The sequence below is a fragment of the Canis lupus genome, chromosome 26, assembly GCF_003254725.2.
Source record: "Canis lupus dingo isolate Sandy chromosome 26, ASM325472v2, whole genome shotgun sequence".
Lineage (NCBI taxonomy): Eukaryota > Metazoa > Chordata > Mammalia > Carnivora > Canidae > Canis > Canis lupus.
This window is the reverse complement of record NC_064268.1, coordinates 15,962,496-15,976,735: the sequence shown is the minus strand read 5'-3', so window position 1 is coordinate 15,976,735 and position 14,240 is coordinate 15,962,496. Positions and strand designations below refer to the sequence as shown.

General features: G+C 39.5%; 1 protein-coding gene across 2 annotated transcripts in view; it reads right to left on the bottom strand.

The window, feature by feature from the left end:
• The window catches only part of CCDC60 (coiled-coil domain containing 60), a 184,764-nt gene that overhangs the window by 8,311 nt on the left and 162,213 nt on the right, over positions 1–14,240 (bottom strand). Inside the window, exons 17-18 of one of the 2 annotated variants that reach the window (XR_007406169.1) lie at positions 12,917–12,976; positions 10,519–10,645 (exon numbers count right to left, since the gene is read on the bottom strand). The gene's annotated coding sequence lies outside the window, so the exon portion shown is untranslated. Of the gene's footprint in view, positions 1–4,178; positions 4,736–10,518; positions 10,646–12,916; positions 12,977–14,240 lie in introns of those variants that run through there. The other variant, XR_004809380.2, reaches the window with a different exon arrangement.

Below are 14,240 nucleotides of genomic sequence, written 5' to 3'. Positions count from 1 at the left end.
AGAACTGTGTATTCTACTATTGTTGGGTGTGGTGTTCTATTAGATCCTGTCAGTTGATTGTGTAGTTCAGATTTTATATATCCTTGCCAATTTTCTAGTAGTTCTATCTGTTGCTAAGAGGGACATATTGAAATTCTAGCTAAAATGGGGTTTTTCTGTTTCACCTTTTGTGTATTTTCAGACTTTGCTGTTTGGTGCACACATAGGATTGTTATGTCTTCCTGAAGAATGATCCTTCTGACATTACGTAATGTCCTTCCTTGTCTCTAGTAATTGTCTTTGTTCTGAAGTCTACTTTTTATGGTATCAACATAGCCACTTCTGCCTTTTAAAAGATTAGTGTTTGCATGGTATGTTTTTTTTTTCATTCTTTTAATTTGACCTACTGATATCATTGAGTTTGAAGTGAATTCTTGTAAGCAACATGTAGTTGAACCTTACTTTGTTATCCATTTTGCTAATCTGCCTATCTCTGCCTTTTAATTGGTCTATTTAGACCACTTACATTTAAGGCGATTATTGATATCTTAGAACTTAAGTCTGCTATTTTATTGGTTGTTTCCTGTCTCCTTCCCCTGTTTCTCTTTTCTTCCTTCCTGTAGGTTATTTGAATACCTTTTAAGATTCCATCTTGATTTATTTCTAGTGTTTTTAAGGCCGTATATTTATTTATTTATTCAAGTAAACTCTCCCCTGCCTCAGTGTGGGGCTTGAACTCATGACCTGAGATCAAGAGTTGCACACTCCCCTGGCTGAACCAGCCAGGTGCCCCTTCTAGTGTTTTAGATGTATCTCTTTGTATAGCTTTTTGTAGTGATTGTGCTGAATATTGCTATGTCTCTATACACATATATTATGAATTATGTGTATGCTTATTATAAATTTCATGATATAAAGGATTCATAACATTAAAATTACAAATAATTAAAAATGCAATATTCTTTAATGTAAATTCCAAATATCAAATCAATTCTTACACAATTCTTTTGTTGATTTCCACCAAACTCTTGTATTCTTAGCCAACCTATGATTGCATTGATGAATGAGTATAGTTTTGACAAGAATGTTAGTTGATTTTTTTAGGTTAATGAGAAAGATAAAAGTGAAATGTTGAATATATGGGAATTTCACTTGTCAATGACATAAAGACGTTTTGCTGAATTAGATAATTATCTCAAATACTGGAATAATATTTCTTTTTTGTTGTTATTCATAATGTGATGACTACTTGTGAGTTTAATCCACATTATTAATATTTTTCCAGGTTTATTGAGTTATAACTGACATACAGCATTGTGTAAATTTAAGATGTACAATGTAGTGATTTGAAACACGAATATATTGTAAAAATTATTGTCACAATAAGGTGAGTTAACATATCCTTCACATCTCATAGTTATTATTTTGTTGCCACTCTTGTTACGGTGAGAACATTTAAGAACTTCTCTCTTAGCAACTTTCAAGTATTTAATGCAATGCTGTTAACTATAGTTACCAACTTTAGATCTACAGAAGTTATTCCTCTTATACCTGGAAGTTTGTATCCTTTGACCAACATCCCCTCATTTCCACCATCTCTTAGCACCTGCTAACTATAGAACTACTCTCTGAGCTTGGCTTTTAAAGATTTCACATAATAGTACAATCATACAGTATTTGACTTTCTCTGATTTATTTCATTTAGCATAATGCCCTTGAGATTTATTTCATGTTTTTCAAAATCCCAAATGGCAAGATTTCCTTTCCTTTCCTTTTTTTTTTTTTTAATGTCTGGTTGCAACTGTGTATAATTGGTTAGCACCTCCATAGAAATGGTTACAACAGTAGTTGCTGGAGTTCAGGTGAGCCTGAGGGGATTTTAAAGTGGTATCCACTTAGTATCCAATTCAGAGCAAAACTAATATTGATGAACAACAAACTCATCTTCCATGGCTCTGTGTGCCATTCTTCCCCATGACTTGGGGAAAGCAGGGCTGAGATAGAGACAGATTTTAGATGGTATCATTTGATAACCTGGATCCTGCTATGTCTAAAACTCTGTCTTAGCATTTGTTTGGTCATGAAGGCAATAAAATTTCCTTTTTGCTTAGGTGGGCTTGGATTGTGTTTTTTCCCCCCACATACCTAAAAGTCTCCCCAGTTGTATTCCTTCATTTATTCAAGAAGGTTTTCTAAAAGTTACTTTTAAAAAGTGTGGTAAAAACCACACAATATAAAATTGACCATCTGAAACATTTCTAAGTGTACAGTTTAGTAGTGTTAAATGTATTCACATTGTTGTCCCTCTGATCTCCATAACTTGTTCATCTTGCAAAACTGAAACTTTATACCAATTAAACAAAAACTCCCCATTTCCTCTTCCTTCCAGCCCCTGTCAACAGACATCCTACTTTCTGTTTGTGGGAGTTTGACCACCCTAAACATTTTAAACCTATTTTTTTAGAGTTTATTTATTTATTCATGAGAGACACAGAGAGAGTGGCAGAGACATAGGCAGAGGGAGAAGCAGGCTGACCATAAGGAGCCCAATGCGGGACTTGATCCCAGGAACCCGGGATCATGCCCTGAGCCAAAGGCAGATGCTCAACTTTTCTTTTCATGCCTGACTTATTTCACTTAAACATAACATCTTCACGGTTCATGCATGTTGTAGCATGCATCAGAATATCCTTCCTGTTGAAGGCTCAATAATATTCCATTGTATGTATAGATCACATTTTATTTACCCTTTCAGCCATTGATGGACACTTTAGGTTGCTTCTACCTTATGGCTGTTGTAAATAGTGCTACTGTGAACATGGGTATACAAATATCTCTTTGAGACCCTGCTGTCAATTCTCTTAGATATATACCCAGAAGTGGAATTGCTGGATCAGATGGTAATTCTATTTTTAACTTTTCAAGGAATTGCCATACTGTTTTGCACAGTGGCTGCATTATTTTATCAACAACCATGCACAAGGGGTCCAATTTCTTCATGTGCTCAACAATACTTACTATTTTGTTTCTTTTGGTAGTAGCCATCCTACTGGGTGTGAAGTGGTATCTCATTGTGGTCAATAAGTTTTCATGTGTGCCTTGTACAGTGAGCATAGTTGAAGCTTGTGGGCATTAAATGTATACAAATAAGTAATTCCAATTCTGCGAATTGTTCTACAGGAGAAATTATAGGAGGTGGGGTGGGGGAGAGCTTGACAAATTCTGGAGGAGGGGGCATCTCTTCAAGACATAGTTATTTACTCCATGCATCCTCCTTCGATGGGGACCTTTTCACACTGCTCTCTTAGTAAGCTTCTGGGGAGTTAACCTTCTGGCTGCTGAATTTTCTGAGGCCCACGGGCCCTTTCTCAGTGCACAGCAGCTTTTGGGATTGGGGCTTGCCAAACATCTTCAAAGGTCCCCAAAGAGCTCTTACTCTGGCAAACAGTTTCCCATCAATAAACAGGGCAGTACTTTCTGCCCAGATGCCTGTTAAATTTATCTCCTCCCATAGAAAGTCACCCTTAGCCAAATGTTCTTGTTGGGCAGGATGCTCTGGTGATCCAGGTCCCTGGTTTCCTGTGATACCATTTGTCAGTTGGTAAGCAGAAGTTGGATGGTCACTGGGTGGGGCGGGACGGGGGGGGGGGGGGGGGGGGAAGAGGTGTGGAAGATGGAGCCAGGAGAGAGGGCAGGATGGCTACTGTGTGGATGCATTTGCTGTAATCCCCTCTAAGACTCAGATTTTCTTTTCTTAAGTGGCAGAGTTGGGCTCAATGGCTCCCATCTCTTTTGGCATTTGGTGAGTTTGAAAGGAGGGGATTAAGGATGCCTGGGTGGCTCAGCGGCTTCGTGTCTGCCTTTGGCTCAGGGCATGATCCTGGGGTCCTGGGACCAAGTCCCACATCGGGCTCCCTGTGAGGAGCCTGCTTCTCCTTCTGCCAGTGTCTCTGCCTCTCTCTCTCTCTGTCTTTCATGAATAAATAAATAAAATCTTAAAAAAAAAGAAAAGAAAAGAGGGGGTTAGGGCACCTGTTTCTTTAAAAAGAGATGCATGTAATGGAGAATGTTCTTTTTAAAAAATATTTTATTTAAATTCAATTTGCCAACATATAGAATAACACTCAATGCTCATCCCATCAAATACCCTCCTTAGTGCCCATCACCCCATCACCCCATCACCCCATCCCCTCGCCCTCCTCCCCTTCTGCAGCCCTTTGTTTCCCAGAGTTAGGAGTTTCTCATGGTTTTCCTCTCTAATCCTCCATTCCCTTATAGCCCCTTTCACTATTTCTTATATTTCACATATGAGTAAAACCATATGATAATTGTCTTTCATGGAGAATGTTCTTAGGAGGATAGTCATGCTTATTTCTTGGAAGAGTAGCTGTAATGCCACTCTCTATCATAGAAAGAATAACTTGGACTTCACTCATCCTAAAGCTTATCACTGTCATCATGGGCACTCCAACTCGTCTCCTACTCCTACATTGTTGGTCAGCAGTGCCTGTCACCATCAGTCCCCCAAGACCAGGTTGAACACCCAGCTCCCTGTTTGTTCTAGAGATAGGAGAAGCCTTCCTGCCCTCTGAAGTATCTTCAGAGAGATGTGTCATGTCTCTGCCCTCAATAGAGACCTTTACAGAATAAGCCTTTCCTTCCCTTTTCTTTGGTTCAGAGGCCTCCAAGAGTGATTCTCTTGGAACAAAGCAGAAGTCTACCCTCCTCTTCTTGCTGTGATGAACTCAACCTCCATCTGAAAAGCAAATGAAAACATGCTTTGGCTTCAAAATAGGTGTTTGTCTTTTACTTTAAGCTTGCAAGATGATATACAGTAGCAGAGTCCAGTTTCACAGCACAAATGAATAAATGATTGAATGTACTCTTTCTCTATGTAGATGTATATGTATATGGTAAAATAGAATCTATATATTTTATACAGCATATATATTGTATATAGTATATAGTACTGTATAAATGTACTTTTCTCTAGATACCACACACAGAGCAAAATCTATTTACTAGATGTAATAAATCATATACTACATTACTATAAATAATAAATAATTTGGGTCCTTTATGTTAGTGGCCCATGACTATGACTCATCCTCATGGGGCTTCTGACCTGGGGTAATTAATCTCTGGTTCAGAACTTTTGGACCTGAGAGAAGGTGCTAATGTCCAAAGTTGTAAGGTCTCTGAGTGGGCTACTTGTCTCACTCTTACTTTTCTATGCCTGTAGCCTGAGGTCCTCTAACTTTAGCTAACTCTGGTGTTTAATAATGATCTATGTAGTCCCTAGGACTGGGGGCAAAGGAGGTGAAGGGGTGAGGATAGGACAAGTGTGGGTGTAGACTAGTGATCTCCCCTTCCTGGAAACATTTTTCCAAGTGTATGCCCTACCGGTGTCAGGTTATTCTGGGCTTCTGAGTCTGTGGGGATGTGATGGTGTTAATAACTTCACCTGTGCTGAGTGGGCATAGATGGACAAAATGGATACCCAGGAAGCTGGAAGAAAGCAAATGAAGTATTGGGTGGGTCCATGGGCTGAGCAAAACACTTTGATGTTGTACTAGGTGGTGTCTGGTGTTCATCTCTGGCTGCAAAGTCCTTCTGGGGACAACAGCCAAGACCAAGGATCTGGTGGCATTGGCAAAAGTGGTGGTGGTGGTGGTATTGGAGGTGACAAGAAAGATGCTTGGTTTTGTCTCTCTTCTTTGCATTTTTCTTATGTTGTAAGTCATAAGTTCATTTATACAATTAAAAAAACAGAGGTGAGGAAAACCAAGTTGGGTCACATCACTGAGCACTTTTGCCAAAAAACATCTACGGGGCTTCTTCTATGGCTATGTTCCAGTTCTGAGAATACAGAAAGAATGAAGCAGACTCCCTCCTTCCTGAACTTTATAAACAGATGAGCAAATGAATAAGGTATTTCAGAAAGTGATAAAGGCAGTGAAGAAAATAAAATAGAGCACAGAGAGTAAACTGGTGGGAGGTTAGTTTAGCATGAGATGGTCATTTTTCACATTTTCATGTGTGTGTCTTTCAAGGTCTTTTTTCCCCTCAGTATCTGTCCTTCTTTTTCCCTTCTGATCTAATTGTGTACCATCTATCTAAAAATGGGATCATGATGTACATTCTGTATTGTAACCTTATTTTTTTCACTTAATATATTGTGAACATCTTTTTGTTCCATTATTCATTCAGCTGCATCTTCATTTTTATGGATGCAGAGCAATTTATCATGATGGCTGTACCATACTTTTTTAATTTAATTTTTTTTAAAGAGAGAGTGAGCCCAAGCAGGGGAGGGGCAGAGAGAGAAGGAGAGAGAAAAATCTCAAGCAGGCTCCATGTCCAGGGAGGAGCCCGATGTAGGGCTCCATCTCACAACTCTTGAGATTATGGCCAGAGCTGAAATCAAGAGTTGGATGCTTAAGTTATTGAGCCACCCAGGTGCCCCTCTATCATAGTTTTTTAATCAGTTCCTTATGATTGTACATAGGTTGCTTCCAGTGTGCTGAAGGGATTATTCCTCTGGAGTTTGTCTTTATCATTACTGCCACCTTCCTGACTCAAGTTTGCATCGTCCCTCACTTAGACAGTTGAAATAGCCTCCCAACTAGTCCTGTGTCTCGATTTTACACTCATCTACCTATATTTTATATTTCTGATCGTCTCACTCTTCTGCTTCCAAACTATCATTGGCTCCCTATTGGCTGGACAAAAAAACTTAAACACCTTAGTTTTATAACTCCTGGGTTGTGCACCAGTAAAACCTGATGGCAAAAAACAAACAAACAAACAACCAAACAAAAACAACAACAACAAAAAACCTGATGGCTTGAAAAAATACATGAAAAAATGTTCAACATCCTTAGTCATTAGGGAAATGCAAATCAGAACCATAATGAGAAAAAAAAAAAAAAGAAAAGAACCACAATGAGATGCCATTTCAACTTACTAGGATGGAGATATATATAGATAGATAGATATAGATATGTCCTATATACTATCTCCATATATATATATCTTCTCTCTCTAATATATATATATCTCCAGTATAAACTCCAAAGCTTAATATATGGATTAGAGATATATCTGTATATCTATATAAAATGGAACATAACAAGTATTGAAATTGGAACCCTTATACATTGCTGGTGGAAATATAAAATAGGGCAGTTTTTGTGGAGAACAGTTTGGTAGTTCCTCAAAGAATTATAAGACCTAGTAATTCTGCTTCTAGCTACATATTCAAAAGAATTGAAAACAGACTTGAACAGATGTTTGTATGTCAGTGTTCATGGTAACATTATTCACAATAGCCAAAGTGGAAACAACCCAAGTGTCCTTCAACAGCTAAATAAATAAAATGTGATATATTCATACAATGGAATATTATTTAGCTATACAAAGGAATGAAGCTCTGGACTGTGCTACAACACATAATGAATCTTGAAGACATTACAATAAGTATATAAACTAGACACAAAAGGATAAATATTGTATAATTCCATTTATATGAAATGTATAGAACAGACAAATTTGTAGAGACAAGAAAGTAGATCACCATGTTCCAGAAAATGCAGAGTAATTGCCTAATGGGTACAGAGTTTCTGTTTAGAGTGATGAAAAAGTTTCTGTAGTGGTGATGGTTGCACAACAGTGTGGACATAATTAGTGCCAATGAATCATACACCTAAAAATGGTTAAGGTGGCAAATTTTATGCTATGTATATTTTTAAAAGTTATTTATTTACTCATTCATGAGATACACAGAGAGAGAGGCAGAGACATAGGCAGAGGGAGAAGCAAGCTCCCCATGGGGAACCCATAGAGGGACTCAATCCCAGGACCCCAGGATCACAATCTGAGCCGAAGGCAGATGCTCAACTGCTGAGTCACCCAGGTGTCCCTATGCTATGTATATTTTTACACCACACACACACACACACACACACACACACACACACACACAAACACTCATGCACATACACAAAACTCAATGGCTTGTCCATTCCTGACTTCATGTCTTAGCTCACAACATTTGTTCTTCTTCCTGAACTTTTCTTACAGCTCTGTTAGTCAAAATCCCACTCTATTTTTAAGGCCCATCTCAAATGGTACCTCCTTTCTTGATGACTTTCCTAACTTATTGTCCCTACATCTTTCATAAATCAATGAGATCTTTAATTTGTTTGCGCTTTTAGAGTACTTTATATGGTTCTTTTGGACTGTTTTCTTGCCTTAAACTCCTACTAGGCTGTGAGTTCTTTGGGCAGTGGGACCATACCATATTCATCTATACATTATTCATTCAATAAATATTTATTGAGCTCATACTATGTGCCAGCTTGGAACATAATGCCAGCATTCTGGAAAAGTTCAATTAATGTTAAACTGAATTGAAATGTCATAGGTGGTCTGAACCCCAAATTCCCAGAGAAATTTCAGAGTTGTGTAACTTTAAGGACGAGTCACCTCCCTCCTTACTTAAAATCCTCATTGGCTTTCATTCTTGGAAGTAGTGGACTATGATGGGTATTTTTCCCCTTCCTTCTGGGAATATATATCCCTCTTCTTCTGGGAAATTGTTTTCCTTTTCCCTTACTGAGTCTAACCCGTATGGTTTGAGTGACCTGTCCCATTCTTACATGATTTTGCTATCTTGGTTGCTGCTGATGGGTCAAAGGTGGACCACTTGAGCACATGAGTGCTTTTCCCTGGGATTTTTGAAACTGAGACAGGGAAGGGGAGCCTACAGGAGACAAGAAACCGTATTGCCATTTGTGTAAGAAGCTGGCATGCAGTGCGATAGGATATGGCTGATGCACAGAAGAGAGGCAGAAAGAGGTCCTTATACCAGTTGCATGAATGATTCAGATGTATCTTTGTCTATCCCATAACTTCAACTCTTCATTGTATTCCTTGAGGCAACCAATTCCCAACCGATTCTAGTCTAAATTGGTCTGAGTTGGGGTTCCGTCACTTGAAACCAAATCACTGCACCTCTCTGAGCCCAGTTTTTCATTCTAAAGTGATGCTTGTGATCCTTCCCTTGTAGAATTGTTATGAATATTGAAAAACATGATACATATAAAGTGCTTAGGATAGTGCCGAGCACAAAATAAGTGCCCAGTAAAAGTTACCATTGATCACTATTTGAATCAGCACCCGTGGTGCCTGGAGACCGTGTGGGAGCACAACATTCTTGGATAAGTAAAGAGATGGCTTTGATTCTTCTTTCGACTCTGTCCAAGAGAGAAGAGTCAGTGCCTCTCTGCCAGCCATGGCTCCTTCTTGATCGATGACCTGAGTTCTGAAGGCCTGTTATTACTTTCAGCCAGTTCTCACGGAGGTGTTTCCCATGATGGGTGCCCAAGGCACAGATGAGCTGAATCCATACTCCAAATGGAGCCTCACCTTGCTCCATTCCCATTTGGCTCTAGCTGGTCAACTCTCAGTGCACAGCTCCAAAGCTTAATTGCATCTTACTTGTATGTTGCCAAACACTAAAACCTTGTTGTTGGATTTAAGTGTTTTGGGAAATGGGTTGTTATTTCACTGACTGAGGCTTTGAAAAGTGGGAACAGCTGAAGGAGCTACCAGAATGGACATTGGTCTCCAATTGGCCCACCTGTGCTCACCAGGGAGGACACGTTGAAATATTACTTGTGAGCTCTGAGAATTAATTTGGGAGATATCCTGCTCCTGCAGTGCCATGCAATGGTACACAATAGCCTCTCAATTGTTATTTTATTTTATTTTATTTTTAAATATTTTTTTTTAAATTTATTTATGATAGTCACACAGAGAGAGAGAGAGAGGCAGAGACATAGGCAGAGGGAGAAGCAGGCTCCATGCACCGGGAGCCCGATGTGGGATTCGATCCCAGGTCTCCAGGATCGCGCCCTGGGCCAAAGGCAGGTGCGAGTGCCACCCAGGGATCCCTCAATTGTTATTTTAAATAGATTATGAATTATTCAAGACATTAAAAAGTATAGTAACAACAAACACTTAAATCATGGTTATGCTGTCCCAGACACTGTTTTAAACACTCCACATCTACTAACTCAATGATTCACAAACTGTGCTGCACATCAGAATTACCTGGGCAATTTTTTAAAGTGCTGATGTTCAGGCCACACCCTGTGCCAATGAAATCAGAATCTCAGGGCATTGGGAATTATAAAACTCCCCAGGTAGGTTGAATGTGCAGAGAAGTATGAGAATCAGTGAATGAACTCATTCATTGTATACACTCATCTGAATCCTATGAAGCAGGTGCTGTAACTACCCATATTGTACAACTGAGGAAACTGAGGCACAACTGAGGCACATGTTAAGTGACTTGTCCAAGTTCACACAGCTGGTACATGTCAGAGCCAGGTTTGTAACCAGGGTCTCTGGTCTAAGTCCATGCTCTTAATCATATAACACTACAACCACACATAATACCATAGCCTACAACAGATGCCTACACATCTGCCCTCTTCTTCTCTGTCCCAGTCCCAATGCCTGGGGATGACTCACCCTCTTGTGATCTCTCTTGGGCATTTTCAAAGTCTCCTTATTGGTCTTCTGGCCTTTGGGATCAGGCATCTAATTCAGATTTGTCCAATAGAATTATAATGTGTGCCACAATGTGATTTTAAGTTTTCTATGGGTCGTAGTAAAAAAGCAAAAAGAAGCAGATGAAATTAATCTGCAGATTAATTAAAATTGATTAATCTTGGCACACTATTTTATTTAACCCAATATTCCCCAAATATTATCCTTGTGACATATAATCATTAAAACATACTAAGGTGATATTCTAGATTCCTTTTTGTCATGCTAAGTGTTCCAAGTTCTCTGTGTATTTTACAGTCACAGCATATCTCACTTTGGACCAGGAGTATGTCATGTGTTTGAAAGTCATATTGGATAGCAAGGCTCTAACCTGTTCTCTACCCTGCAGGTAGCATGAACTTTCTGAAATGTAAATGTCACCATTTTTCTCAAGGCTTTACTTTTTTAATTTTTTAAAGATTTTATTTATGTATTTATTGAGAGAGGGGGGGAGCGGGGGAGAAGCAGACTCCCTGCTAAGCAGAGAACCCAATGTGGGACTTGATCCTAGGACCCCAAGATCATGACCTGAGCTGAAGGCAGATGCTTAACCAACTGAGCCACCCAGGCTCCCATTTCTCAAGGTTTTATTTATTTTTAAATATTTTAAAAAGATTTTATTCATTTATTCATGAGAGAAACAGAGAGAGAGAGAGGCAGAGACACAGGTAGAGGGAAGAAGCAGGCTCCATGCAAGGAGCCCGACGTGGGACTTGATCCTGGGACTCCAGGATCATGCCCTAGGCCAAAGGCAGGTGCCAAACCGCTGAGCCACCCAGGGTTCCCCCTCTCAAGGTTTTAAAACACATCTCTGGCTCCGCAGTACTCTCAAGATAAAGTCCACAAAGCCCTTCCTGATTAGGTTCTAACTAACTTTTCCAGACTGTTTGCTCATATTCTCTTCATGCATGAAGACTCCAGCCTTAACAAACATCCTTCTTTCCCTGCCAAATACATCCTTGTTTTCCAGGTCTCTGTTCCTTTGCAAGGATGGTTTCCTTGACATGGGATGCTACTTTTTCTCTTCTTCTCCTCTTTTTCTCTTCTCTTCTTTCTCTTGTCTTTTCTTGTCTTGTCTGTCTTGTCTTGTCTTGTCTTCTCTTGTCTTGTCTTGTCTTGTCTTCTCTTCTCTTCTCTCTCAGACCCAACTCAATGCCTGTCCCTTTTAAAACCTTCCAAGATTCTTTAGGAAGAGTTAGTCCAACCCTCTTTTGAGTTCGTATGGTGCTTTGAACATAGCTTTTTTTTTTTTTAATCGTATTTATTGGTCACTGTTCATGTATTTGCTTCCCTCACATGACCAAGTGCATCACCAGGGAAGGGATCACAGCTTATCCATCTGTCTGCTCCCAGTACCTTTCTCACTACATGCTTATCAAGTAGGGAACACATTATATTTTACCCAATCTCCTCTGTTCATTTTTATTACTTGCCTGGTTTGTAGAAATGTAGGTTTGGGGCCCTTATGATCTAGCTGTCTTGTTTTACAGATGCAGAAACTGAGGTCCCAGAAAAGCACTAAATCTGTTGCTATCTGGCCCATGTCTTGGCTAGACCCACTCAGCTATCCTATTCTTATTTGGTGAGTTTTCTGGAAATGTAGAACTATATTAGCTTGAAGAAGAGGAGGAAAGTGAACCCACTTTGTGTAATCAGTGGTTCATGAAATAATAAAGTATAAATAAAATGTTTGTAAATGGGACCACATTTCAGATGCCCTAGATAGAGTTCCTGGATGTGTAATGGAACGCTCTTATGGGTTCTGGTACAAAGAGGAAAGAGCATCAAATTTATCATTTTTGTACATTTTTATCTCCTCCCTCTCCAAATGGGACTGCTCACAAGTGAGATCCTGATGCTGTTTTAGCAAAGTGGATGATAGTGTCTCTGTGCTATCCCAAATAAAAAAATGGCTTGGGGGTAGATTATCTGCTTCTTTGATCCTCTGAAGCATCAAACCTCTTTGTTAATCATGGTTGAGAGAGATAATTAGAATGTGCTCCAAAGAGCCACTTTGCAGGGGTAACTGGAAGACATTGTAGAGTGTTGTTTCATGCTGTGTAATTCAGCTTCTTGACCACCTGACTTCCTAGTAGTCTCAGCCATAGGAGATAAGACCATTAAACTGGGACTTAGGGAGAAAAAAACTGTTCTATATAAAGTTAAACTTCCTCACTGAACAGATTGAATCCACTGTTTCTCTTGGCAACCTCAGTTTCACTGGGAGAGAAGCCAGAGAGCCAAGGAGGAGACAGAGGAGGGGTTAATTGGGAAAGCAGTTGTCAGATAGTACAAGTTCAAATATCAAATCGCCCAGTACCTGAGAACATTGCTGTGGTGTAGAGAGAGCAGTATCCATTTCACAGGCATACTTGGTGTTCTAGAAATAATATGGCAGGCATTAAAGAAGAGGCATTGTAAAAACCGAACTCACAGATACAGGGAACAGATGAGTGGTCGCCAAGGGTGGGGGTAGGGTGAGAGAATTGTGCAAAGATGGTCAAATGGTACACACTTCTGATTGTAAGATAAGTAAGTCCTGAGGATGTAATGTACAACATGGAGACTATAGTTAACAATACTGTAGTGAGCATTTGCAAGTTGCTAAAAGAGTAGATCTTGAAAGTTCTTATCACAAGAAAAGAATTGTAACTATGTATGGTATGTACATATATATGTGTATATGTTGCATATATTATGTTGTACACCTAAAACTAATACATTGTTGTATGTCAATTATATCTCAATTGAAAAAATAATTAAAACTGGGGAAGAAAAAGAAGAGGCATTGTAGTTTATTGGAAATAAGGCCATGGGTGAGAAGCCAGTGAAGCCATGATTAATCTCTTCTGACTGTGGAACTCTCATTATCTCTTGGATTTCTTGGCTTGATTGATCCCAGATGTGTGGTGCCATTCTTGGTATAGATGGAGTGAAGGTTCCAGGGCTAATCCACATCTAAATTACTAATAGTGCTTAAAGTACAATTTGGCTAAAATAACTATAAATATAAGTTCCAGTATTGTCTTCTGCTCCCTGGTCTTGTTTACTATCACCCTCCCCACCTATCCCGTTTGGGAGATCACTGAGCAAGGAAATCCACTTACCCAGTACCTCTTTTCACAGTGGTAGATACATGAGGGTTGACTCTGATAACAGTCCCCACCTTACATTTGTTTCATGCTCTTTTAAATCCAAATTGGCACTTTCACACCTGCTGCAAAGCTGAGTGATAAAACATCTGTGTTCCTAGTCTTTCCCTTTTCTTTTGATTGATGTTGTGAGTTTAACTGGAGATTTTCTCTTAGCTTTACCTGCATGATACATCTGATGTTAGTCTTTTCCCCTACTATCCTGCCAGCCCTTGAGAGGAGGGACCTTTCCTCAGGGGTGTCCAGGCTTGCCCAGAAATCTCCTTTCTGTCTCCTTTGAGATTCATTGGATCTTTTTGTTGTAAGTGAAGGAAACCAGACTGAATCTAGCTTATGCAGAAAAGAGAATTGGTTGGCCTCCACAGCTAAACATTTCAAAGGTCTGGCTAGAAACAGATGCTCTAATGAAGTTACCAAGATTTAACCTCCCTCTTACTCTCAGCTTGATTTTTCTCTCTTTGCTGGCAGTGTCTCTGTATGGAGTGGCTCCAA